At 31.2% G+C, this 12,650-nt stretch overlaps 1 protein-coding gene across 1 annotated transcript in view; it reads right to left on the bottom strand.

Annotated features, from left to right (window-relative positions):
• LOC147072566 (neurotrimin-like) overlaps window positions 1-12,650 on the bottom strand; it is a 427,935-nt gene that overhangs the window by 59,040 nt on the left and 356,245 nt on the right. The window lies entirely within an intron of this gene.

Here is a 12,650-nt window from a genome sequence, read left to right as displayed (position 1 = left end):
GAGCAATGTATGTATACACATAATAAAAAACCTAACACTTAAAATTCGTATATAATATATATAAAATTACATAAATGTGTGACTATTTTCGTTAAATTATCAAGCGCTTTCAAGGTAAGTAAAATTTTCCATTTCAAGCGCTGTCCAGACCTGATCTTACATGTTAGTAATTAAGTGAATTTGTTATACAAAATCAATTTCAGGAGTTTATTAAAATTAGTAGTGATGGAGGTAGTAAATAATATCACACATAATATAATATACAGTGGATATACAGATATCCAATATACAAATTGAAAAAAATACTTTGGTATTCTTCCCAAAATCGTCATTAACCATAATCGAGACTAAATAATATTATCTATGAAACTAAACAAACTGCTTACAATAATTGTAGAAAGAAATGAATATTCCATAACTTTGCTTTCATGATAATGAATTTAGGTGAAGTGGCCACTTTGTAGAAGTTTTACAAGTTCTACTATTTTATGCAGAAGAACTTCAATTCCAAGCTGGTTCATCAAATTATTTTTAATTTAATATGTCATCATTTGGATTATTTCAATCCATTCAAATTCTTTCATTACTCATTCCACTCTTTACCAGGTCAAACGAATGCATAATAAAACATCGTATAACTAATAGTCGTATATTATATTCATTTTGTGCGTCTATACATTCCGATGATATGCATCCCTCATTGCAAAGTTCACATCCAACCCATTGAAACATGTCAGCATAAGATTCACATGATCTAATACAAAATAAAATATATATACACATTAGCAATGCGTAGGCTCGTTTAAGAGGGCCATGTTATCCTTCGCATATCACGTACATTAGTAAATCAATGATTTTGATACAAAAATATATTATGACGATATGCCGCATGCTCACTAGACACTTACTACCTGTGCTTCTGTGTGACTGTGAAACATGACAACTCACACAAGGATCGAAAGGTCTTGACTTTTGAACTTTTATAATCAATATCTCCGCCGAATCTCAAGGGTACACAGGTACGACCGTATTTCGAATACTAGAGTTCGTGAATACTCAGTGATACTCAGTCCTCGGTGATTGACACAGTCATCCCGCTTGGCTTGGAAATGAGTTCAGGATGCCGTTAGAGAGTGCGAAGGATTCCGTAACCGTGGCCTACTCTCCCTCAACGCTACAAAAGCGATCTACACACTGTAAGTCTTACATGAGGCTATCAGTTTCAAAGTCGGTAACCTAAACCTTAATATTTATATTTATTCTGATTCTGTAAGTACTTTCATAAAATGTTAAATCTAACTCCTTTATTAAATGTTATAATTTAACGCGACGTTGATTCAAAAGTCAACCGTAATTTTTTTATATGTTCCAATAATATAAACATAAATAAGTATAAATATAAACATGATTTTTATTAAATTTAATGAGGTTTTTTTTAATCGTTTACTGATGTATTTGAAAAAAGAATATAATTATTCTATTTGCAGTTTTAAACGTGCTTGATTGTTTTTTTTTGCGATTATCTCTAAATGGTTAAACATGGATGATAGTATGATGTAGCGATGAACATAGGGAAGTGACGTTTACTTAGCATATGCATAATAGGTACAGTAAATAATAAAACAGTTAAATGAATTGATATCTAAACAAAGGTGTCAACTTGATTTTTTTTAAATAAACAGAAATAAACCAAGTTGGACAAATTGATATAATAAAATGTTAAAATAAATTAAACAAGCAAAACACTTTAAATTGAAATACCTAATGAACACAATATGCAAGCCAAACAGTTGAAGAATCTTTACTCGGCATTTCAATTATTTGAAATGGTCTTTTGAGAGTGTCTCAAATGGTTTCGCTGTTTGTCCAAATTATTTTCCATTGCACGTGCGTTTATTTCAAATCAACTCAACAATGAGGGAGAACCATCTTTGCTATTTCACCAGTTGTAAGTATTGTATTCATAAACATTTACTAATTACGTTATTTACACCAAGTCATCTTGCGTGCAATGGAATATTTTTTAAACTTCATAATATCTAACAGTGAATAATAAAGTATCAGTTTTTCCTATACCTTATGAAAAGTGGCAGAGATACGATACTAAACGATAAAAACGACGACACTTAAGGATAGTAATAATTTAAAAACGACAACTGCCTTTTTATAAGTTATACGTAATTACCATAAATAATGAATATTGATTTAATATTCTATCCGTAAGTACTTCATGAAATAAATTACAATGAGATAAATAAATTATAGCCATCTATAAATAGTCAAAAAATATTTGTATGTAAATCTGAATGAAAAAAATCTCACGATTATTACAGCCTAATCAACGCCTTGAAAATCTAAATAAATTTGTCGATTAAATCATAAATAATATTCAAAATTAAATGGGTGAACGAAACGATAATAAACAAGCTTATGGAAAATAAGAAAAAACTGTGTGTTTGTAAAATGTTAATGATTGTATATGAATGAAATTCTGATTCATAGTCCGACAACGATCTTCTTTTTTATGTGAAAACGTTTTCTGTGAGACTGGTGTCTGGTTCTGTGAGGTGTTTGATCGAGAAATAATATAATAATTATGTACTTAGATTTATTTAAAAAAAATATATAATTCTCTACTTTAAATGACTTAATAGATTATTAAATTTAATGCAATATATAATAGTCCAGCTGCATAGCATCGTTTACTTAGTTTATTATATGGCGTTGAAATCAAATTCGAAATTTGAGCATTATTTTATTTTAAAATTGGAAGCTAATTAAATACCAAGATGGCGGTTAATAATTACATGTTTCTTTCTGATTTGATTGATTATTTTTTTATACAATTAAGTATTTGATAAAAAGAGTTTGCACTTTCAAAATTTTTCTCAAAATTATAGGATTTAGGTAAAAAATAAATCTCTTAAAATTACAAACACAAAAGTGTTAGTATATTTTCTTGGTTAAAAATAATATACGTGTCCGTAAACTTGTACGTATGCTGTTTGTAGTAAAACAGTTCATCGTGATATGTTCTATCAGAAATAAATGACCGTATAAAATATTGAAATCAATTCCTTACCTAAATAAATTACTTAAAAATGCATTATAAAAACCACAGGAATACAAGAGAAAGACAAAAAAAAATATGTAGGTAAGTAAATTAGAAATGCAATCATAGATAGATAATCATATATAAAAGTCTGGTAGTTTCTCGTATCAAGTCGTACCTATTAAACATCCGATTATAATGACAACGTTATTATCAAACATTTGATGCCAATCAATATCAAATTAATGTTCTCATCGAATCTAATAAAATTGGAACAGTACTATCTGCAATGCTACTCGAACAACGGTTTTTTTTTTATCTCAATGCAATGCAGGAATTTCTTTTCGGTAAGACAGCTCACGGTAAACTGTGCTACGGTGAAATGTAATACGTACAATTTGCTTGTAACCAATAATAGTAATCGTTAAAATGCTGACGATGAACTACAATTCAACTAAATTCCTTTACTGTTTTTTCAAGTATGCAATTTTTTTAAATTTTTTTCCGACCATTTCCAATCCTAATAGGATCATATGGGCCTCCACAGAGTAGAGGTTTGTATTAACAGATTTTGTTTTTTTACGAGAAATGGATGTCAGCCACTTGCTCAACCTATTAGGTCCATACCCTGACTCAAACACAAATTAAAAAAACAATATGTGTATTTGCCAGATCCAGGATTCGAACCTGGGACCCACGACGCTATGGGTCGATGCTTAAGCCGCGCGGCCATCGTGGGTTGGAAGTTCATTCAATACGAAGATGGCAGACAAAAATAAAATTTTCTTGTTGGTTCGATTGATTATTTTTTATAAAATTATATTAATTAGGTATTCTATAAAAAGGGTACTTATGCACTTTTTAAAATTTTGCTCACTTGTAGAATTTCAAAAACAAAAGTGCATATTTTTTTGATTGATGGTGTTAATCAGTAAATGATGAAGATTAAACCCAATTCAACTAAATTCCATAATTATGACTATATTTTTGAAGTGTGACCTTTTTTCGATTACCCATTGCTTACCTTTCTCCAACAGACATTTTTCACCACCGATACTGTTTGTATATAAATAAAATTAGTGACCGTAAAATGTCATGTTTCTTTTTATTCCTGTCACCGCAACAATGATAAACCCTTATTAGCGTCATGATACCGTAATAATGCCTAATAAAGAAACACAATAACAATATTGATAAATCAAAAGGCGAGCGTGATCCGAAAGCACGAATTTATTGAATGATACAAAGTCGACGGACGTGCGGCCAGGATAACAATGCTCCTAATGTGATATGTGTCATTAGGGCTAATCACGTCTCTCGGCACCTCCAGCCATTCGGGGTGGCGTCGGGCGAAGGGCGGCGGTCAATATGGCAGCCCACCTGCCTCGCTGATAGCCCGCCTATCGTAATTATGATCTTCAGTATGCCGTAATGCGGTCGCAGATACAGCATCGCCGGGCGGACGCTTCAGATAAACTGACCCCTTTATCAGTACTGCTTTCACACTTGGCTGTATTATTATTCAATACAATTAATCGCAATATCTGATTAATTAAATTTAAATAATTATGTCTGCGGGCTTTCATGATTCTTTTGTAGTGAAACTATTGTGTAAAGAGCTCTCTATTAAATTTGCAATGTCAGTCAGTCAAAAGAATAGTTAACGTCTGCATCGCGTATTACGGACCAATTCTTTACCAGTTATTTGCTACGGTTCGAATGAGGTTCAAAAATAACATTAGTCTAATCACACCGCATCTCACACATCGACTGAAAACGACTGTCAAACAAATAAAAAACTATTAATTTCAACACCATATTGATCGATATATTTTTTATGGTATGGCCGAGTGTCGAGGGTCCCAGGTTCGAATCCTGGGTCTGGCAAGTACACATATTGTTTTTTTTAACTAGTGTATGAGTCAGAGTATGGACCTAATAGGTTGAGCAAGTGGCTGACGTCAATTTCTCGTAAAAACAAATTCCCATATGATCTTATTAGGTTAGGACATGGTCGGAAAAAAACTATTATTTATTTGCGAACAATGAACGAAGAATATTAAAACATAGCACGTCTTATAGCGCCTGTGCATGGATTTACTTAGCACCAGTAGTGTGATTTTTAAACTTTCACGATAATAACTAACGAGTAAAAGTAAAAGTGCTGACTGTCTCTAACGCTGAAAATTGTGAAGCTTCTGAACTTTTTTAATTCATGCATGCAATCTTGCAATTTGCACGATAATACGTGTTTACAGGTTCATTTTTTTGTTATTGCCGCGATAATACGTACTGTCGGAAGTAAATCCATTAACGCGTAAAGGGGGTATTACTTTATACAATTTATACGTGCATATGGAATAGGAGGCTAACTTTTTCAAATTTTAGAATATAAAGTAATCGCTAACATTTAAATATTTCAACTAGAGAAAAACAAATGAATTACAGTGCTCGAAATAGAAAAGTTTACGAACCGGAGCGCTCAACAGTTTTTTGAAGAAATTTACATACCTACTGATCAAATTTTATGTGTATTTCATAAAAATGGGTGTGTTAGATTTTCTATTATATGGCCTACCTAGCTTAGACAGTTAAATTATTTTTTTTCACGGGACGGAGCGATAATTTTACCCTCCCGTCCATTTCGACCCCTGAATGAATAACAAGAAAATCAATGCCTACTGGTATTGTGTTAGAAGAAAAGTATATATGCTAAAGTATCGAAGTATCGATTAAAATGTATTGAAACTTTTATGACGGCCTCACACAGTAACGACCATTCTTTATAATTACTTCTAAAAATATATTTATATACCTACCTAGCTATTTTTTTTATTCAACGAATAATTCACAAGATTTAAGAATGTAACATTCTAATTAGTATTGAACATACATAATTTTGAAAACACTTCCGAGAAAATATATTATAACCAATAGAAAAAATCTTTTTGAAAAAAGTAAGACAAGCCGCAGGAATCGAACCTGCATCTCTCGGGGATCGCGCCCAATGTAATAATTAGAATGTTACATTCTTAAATCTTTTGAATTATTCGGTGAACAAAAAAATAGTTGATTAAAAATTATTAGCAAATTCAAGTAAGTTACAACAAAAATCTTGGAGTGATCCGTGACGTCGGTAAGTAATTAAAGTAATACCTACTTTGATTTAAAATACAAAAGCCGATCGCCTATAGTAGGTCAATTTGGAAGACGCTTCAGAGAGTATGACTATTAAAAGCCATTAGTTAAATTTTTTAGCAATTAAGTATGACGCCTTTAGCATAGTGGTCTATGTGCATGGGCGCGATACCCGAGAGATATAGGTTCGATTTCTGTGGGTGTCTTACTTTTTTCAATAAGACTTTTTCTATTGGTTATAATATATTTTCTCAGAAGTGTTTTCAAAACTATGTAGGTATGTTCAATATTTACATAGGTTTGCATTTCAGCATGCGAACGAAACGATCTGTTTTAATCCGATTCTAGTCTACAAGAAGTACGTAAATGAATTTTAGATTGAGGTTTGCTCTTTAAAAAATAAAATGAAAGGAAGCACTTGTAGAAAATCATGTTTTTAATGATGCTCCGCATACATATTCTGAAAGGGCTTTCTAGACGGCGAATGCGCTCACAAGAGCCTCGCACAGTTGAATCAAAACTCCGAAGGATGTGACACATCTACAGAATAATATAAGGTGTGCATTCAAGTCATTTGCAGACTCACAAATCTTGCCAGTAATGAAAGCCACAGAAATCGCTTCTTTAATAATTACTATTGTCGGTTAAATAAATAAACCTCAAAGTTGTGAGTGGAAATGCTATACGATGCAATGCATTTCTTCACTACGTCGATATAAAAAATTGGTTTAGTCAAATTTCTTTATTATCTATCTATTGCAGTGGCAAAGGGTGAAGGTAGGCTGTTAAGATCCGCCATAAATAGTGTACTTATCACACTTTATAAATGATTGAAAAATAATAATATACTCAGCGTATTTCACATGACATTTTAATACAATAACTATACAACTATGAATCTATGAAAATTCATAGTTATCGATTTTAATCTCCACTTAGTTGGTATCAAGAATGTAGTCTATAAACTGTGCAAGTTTCAACAATATTGATAAAGTTGTGTTTTTTATTATAACCAAATAAAGACAACCATCATAGAGACAGATACTTCATTTTTTAATATACATAGACAATTAATTAATAGATCAGTCGCGAAGGGTAGAGGTAGGCTGTTCCGCCATAAATGGTGTACATTAAACTTTGTCAGTCATACGTATTTGCTAGGATTGAAAGAAGACAGCAATAATTTACAGATGGTGTTGCTTAGTTTTTAAAATTCAATGAAACCATGCGATAACCAAACCATAATAGATAATAGTCAAAAAATACTCGTCTATCTATAAAATATCTAAAATTATATAATTAAGTCATTCATACCTTTGGATATTTTATAGATAGAACAATATGTTTTTATCTATTATAGTTTGGTTAGGCAAGGTTTAATGAATTAAAAAAAATGAATCAACAAGATGTGTAATATGTATTCTTAATTCAACGAAAACAAATGAGTATGAATGAAAAAGTAACTCCAAAATATACCAAAACTATTATGATCTGGTTAAGGCAGGGTTTAATTGATTTTTAAAAACTAACTAACACCATCTGTAAATTATTGTAGTCTTAGTTCAATAAAATCAAATACGTATTACTAACAAAGCTTAAAGTGCACTATTTAAGGTGGATCTTAACAGCCTACCTCCACCCTTCGCAACTGATCTATTGTCTATGTAAATTAAAACAAATCGGAGTAAGTATTTGTTTCTTTTTTATAGTTTGTCTTGATTTGGTTATAATAAAAAAAACAACTCTATCAATATTGCTGTAACTTGCACAGTTTATAGACTACATTATTGATACCAACTAACTAGAGATTTAACTCGATAACTATGAATCATAGGTTTATAGATGTACAGTTATATTATTAATATGTCATGGTGAAATATTACTATTCAAATATTATTATTTTCCAATCATTTACAAAGTGTGATAAGTACATTTTTTTTTTTAATATTTTCGTGGAACCTTTCTTCGGAATCACTGATTAGATGGAATATTTTTAACTGATGATCATTTTTTGATAAATATAATATCTAGAAGTGGGTAAAACTAAAACACATTTTGTATATTGAGAGAATATTATAATTATACAGGTATCAATGCTGTGATCATATAGTACATACACGGAACGATGTAAACTTTTGGACGGTCCAGTGCTCTTATTTTAAGATTCCCATGGAACACGTTAAAAAAACTTTTTTGTTGATGATACTGTAGATCTGAGTGTCTTGTCAAATAATTTCTAATATAAACGTGAGGAGAGGGGGGCGCGATCATTGATTTATTTGTTGAGATAATTGACCACAAACGTAATATGGAAAGAAAAACAATTTTATTTTCTACTTATTTAGTAGTATTTAGTAGTACATAGTTTACATTTACTGATTACTTCACGACTACCAAATAGCATATTACCTTTTGTGTATATTTTACACCCGAATATTAACAATCAATTAATTGTCTAACCTTTTTTTCGGTTGGGAACTTTTCCACGTTGAAATGCGGTATGTTAAGTATAACCTAATAAGTCCGTATTAAAAAAAACAATTAAATGCTATTTAAAACGTACATTGATTTTTAACTTTTATTAAATTCTAGGATTTTTCATTAGAAAAAGTTTACACCGAAAATCAAAGTCGAAAGAGAGCTTTTTTATTATTTACAAATATTTTACTAGGTACCTAACTTAAAAAAAGAAAAAAATCACCGGTATTCTTGGGATTTTAACAAGTATACTAATCCACAATTAGTTTTATTGTTTTCGTTAAGGCATCGTTTTTTTGTTATTGTAATGGATTTATTGTGACTGTATTTTCCTAAAATTCTTTTATTCTTTGTATTTTAAATAAGGTATGTTAATTTAAAGATTATTTATTGACTTTTTTCAAAAAACCAGAACTGAGGCTGCAGGTTCACCACCACTATTTAAAGCCATGACACATTAACACATCTCAGAGTGAATGTTATATCAATAGACTTGTTTAATGGGAAATGGTTATCACATTATTACAAATACGTCATATTGATAAAGAACACGTATTTTTGACAGGCTCAGAATATCTTCTTTTTTCTCTTAACTTTTCAATAAAACATAACGGTCCAATGATATTAGTATTAATAATTACAAGATAAAAAGAACTTTTTATATACAACATTTTGAAATTTTCTGTTTAACTATTATGCTCAATATGCTCAAACTTGTACTTGATATGAAGTAAATAAAAAACAAACAAACAAACAAATATAGAATACTGAAATGTCATTTTGGCATTTCAATTTGATTTCCATAGTAACGCTCGTATATATTAATAATTTAGTTGCTAGGACCACCCCCTTAGCAACCAACAATAATCTTTTACTTTTTACGGATTTTTCTGAAATAACTTTCGATACAAAACAGAATTAACTGAAAATGAATTCAATTCTGCTTAAAGATAGCTAATACTATTAAAAGAATGCTTTGGCATCGTGTTCTGATATATCCTAAAAGTTTCAAATGTCTAGCTAGTCGGAAAGTTAGTTAAAAATCGATTGCAAGATTTTTACTGGACAAACAATAATACGAGCTAAGAAAAACGTGGTAAAATAGTAGTATAGAGCAATAAAACAAACAGAAACGCAAAGGCTTTGAGAAAATGACATAGGTGTGTCATTGACCCAGAGCCCCCAAAATGAAAAGTCAGTGCCTTACGCCACTGTATCTGAATTTGAACTCATATATCTATGACTTCAGAGACGAGTGCGTCAACTACTTCATAGTAGAGTATAAAAGCGACAAATAAGCGGGCGATGTAAAAATTAAACGGAAGCAGGCGAGTTCGAAGTTTAAGAAAACATGTTTTCCCGGTTCGTTTCGGGGGCAAGCCGATGCAACGCGTTATTCGTATGGCGATAAATTCGGAGACGGCGCCATCACTTAAAAGTTTGAAGTGAAAAGAGAAGAGAAGTCGCTCGTCGACAATTGCGTGAGGGCAGGGTGGTGGGGCGGCGCGGGGGCGCGGGGGCGCGGAATCAACGGCCGAGAAAATGAGGTTGGCGCTCTGTGAGGCGGATAATGGATGCGGCGCGACGCACATTTTCGGTTTAGATTTATATTATTATATATAATATTAATCTTATTATATATTCATTTAGTACCAACGATTCATTTGTTTATATCCAGATTGATTCACAGATTTTGACGTAGAACTACGTCTTCAGTCTTCATTTTGGTAAAGTCAAAAAAATAGTAAGTTATAGTTTAATAGCTTATGACTTTTAATATCAATACTATCGAACGAAGGTACTTCATAGAATTTGAATTATAATTGATATAATGAATAAAAAAATAGGATTTAAGTTTTGTGCTATTACATTTGAGTCGTTTTTTGCGACCTCGGTTTCGCCTTTCGGCATCTTCATGCACTATGTATACTCACCATAAGGAAAATATACATATTTGTTTATTTATGAAAAGATAATATATTAAGATTATTTCTAATGTATTTATATGTTATTAAAAGTATTTTTTCTGTTATATTTTCGTTTTATTTTATTTTCCATAAAAATTGATAAAAAAAATCAATCCTGAAAGTTTCGGGATTACGTTTACCAATTCCGGGATTTATAGGTATCGAAAATAGTTCGGGATCCCGGAATTGCAATCCCTATGCGTGGCGTTAGCATGGTTTACTGTAGCAGAAACGTTGAACCTTATATATTATATAATATTATACAATTTATATTGGTTATATTTCTAAATACTCCGCCCGATATGGCCGAGCGCCTAATGCGCTGGCTTTTAATATCGTGGATCCCAGGTTTAAATCCTGGGTCTGGCAAATACACATATTGTTTTTCAATTTGTGTATGTAGTCAGAGTATGTACATAATAGATTATTCAAGTGGCTATCACCCATTTCTCGTAAAAACAGAAATCTGTTTAAACAAACCTCCATAGTATGATCCTGTTAGAATCGGACATGGTCAAAAGAAAAAAAAAATAGACAAATGAGTTTTCGGACATTAACTATTACGCTTAAACAGTAGTACCTTAAAATTCGTTGAGACGGGTGGAAAAAACTGGCTATGATAACTACATTATTATTTACATACCTTCATACATAATATATAAATGTCTTAAATATGACATTACATATTTATAAGACAAATACGATTTGTCGAGATATAACCAGCTGTTGAGCCCATCGGGCCGTCCGACCTGGTCGCCATAAAGAACAATTTAAAAGAAAAGTAAAGTAATTAGATTTGTGATAAAATAAATAACGTATTAATACAACAAAGAAAATAAGGCAGGCTTCTTTGGATTTACAAGATTTTCGGCATCTTATTACGGACGTGAAGATCTCTTTACATTGTTTTGTTTATCCGTATTTTTTAGTTTTGTTTTTTGTAACTTATATATTATTAAATTCATTTATTTCTGCCTCCTAAGTATCCGTGCCTTCCTCTCTCACGGTACTTTTTATTAAATCACGTCTTTCAGTAAACTCACGTGAGAGCGTGGCGATTTCAGTCTCGGATATCTGCTCCTGAGACATTCCCAGGCGTAAAAAACTGCTGATACATCACATCCAAACATTTGGCCTTATGATACGCTCGATTAAGACCGAGTGTGGTGTGGAGCGGGTTGGTTTGGAGAGGTCCATGTTTGTGTTGTCGAGGCACAGGGATGTTTTTAACTTTGGATTTATTTTAAATGATAGGTTGTAGTGAGTTTTCTATCAGTTAATATAAATACTACTAATTATAAGTTATAATATACAATAGAAATTAAGCGACGGTATGTTATTTTAAATTATAAATGTAAAATAAACTGGAATGTATTATTCAAAAGCTATTAGACTACTAGATTAAATAAGATTGTGTGTATCTATGCCAACTCTAATGAACAGGACAAACCACACAGAGTAATTACTATCACAGCATATTCACAGAGTAATTAAGTAATTATTGGTTCATCTAACATAATAATAAACTAGTATGCATGTTATTTTGAGACTATTTTAATTACAAGATGCATATTGGATTATATAATAAAAGTGCATAATGAAGTTTATTTCCATTTAGACTAAAATGCCTAACAGAATTTTAATTATTTGATATAATTAAACATAATATGTAAATACATGTAGGTTTTAAGATAAATGTCTCTAAAAACTACTCTTTTTGCTCAAAATCAGTTATTGTAAATGATACTCACATCAAACAAGTCTAACATTAAGTGTATGTTGTACTGTAGATGCCAAGGGCGAATGAGAAAAGTTCACACTAAACTTAGTCAGTCATACGTATTTGTTTTTATTGAACTAAGACTACAATTATTGCAGATAGTGTTGATTAGTTTTTAAAATTCAATTATTAAACCCTGCGTCAACCAAGGCATAATACCTACATAATACTTAAAAACCATAAATAAATAGTCCATACTAAACTTTGTCAGTCAAACGTATTTGTTTTCATTGAA

Source organism: Rhyacophila brunnea, unplaced genomic scaffold (assembly GCF_057557595.1).
Source record: "Rhyacophila brunnea isolate RB1 unplaced genomic scaffold, BYU_Rbru_1.0 scaffold_2, whole genome shotgun sequence".
NCBI classification, from domain to species: Eukaryota; Metazoa; Arthropoda; class Insecta; order Trichoptera; family Rhyacophilidae; genus Rhyacophila; species Rhyacophila brunnea.
Note: the sequence above shows the minus strand (reverse complement) of the source record. Positions and strands in the feature narration are given on the sequence as shown.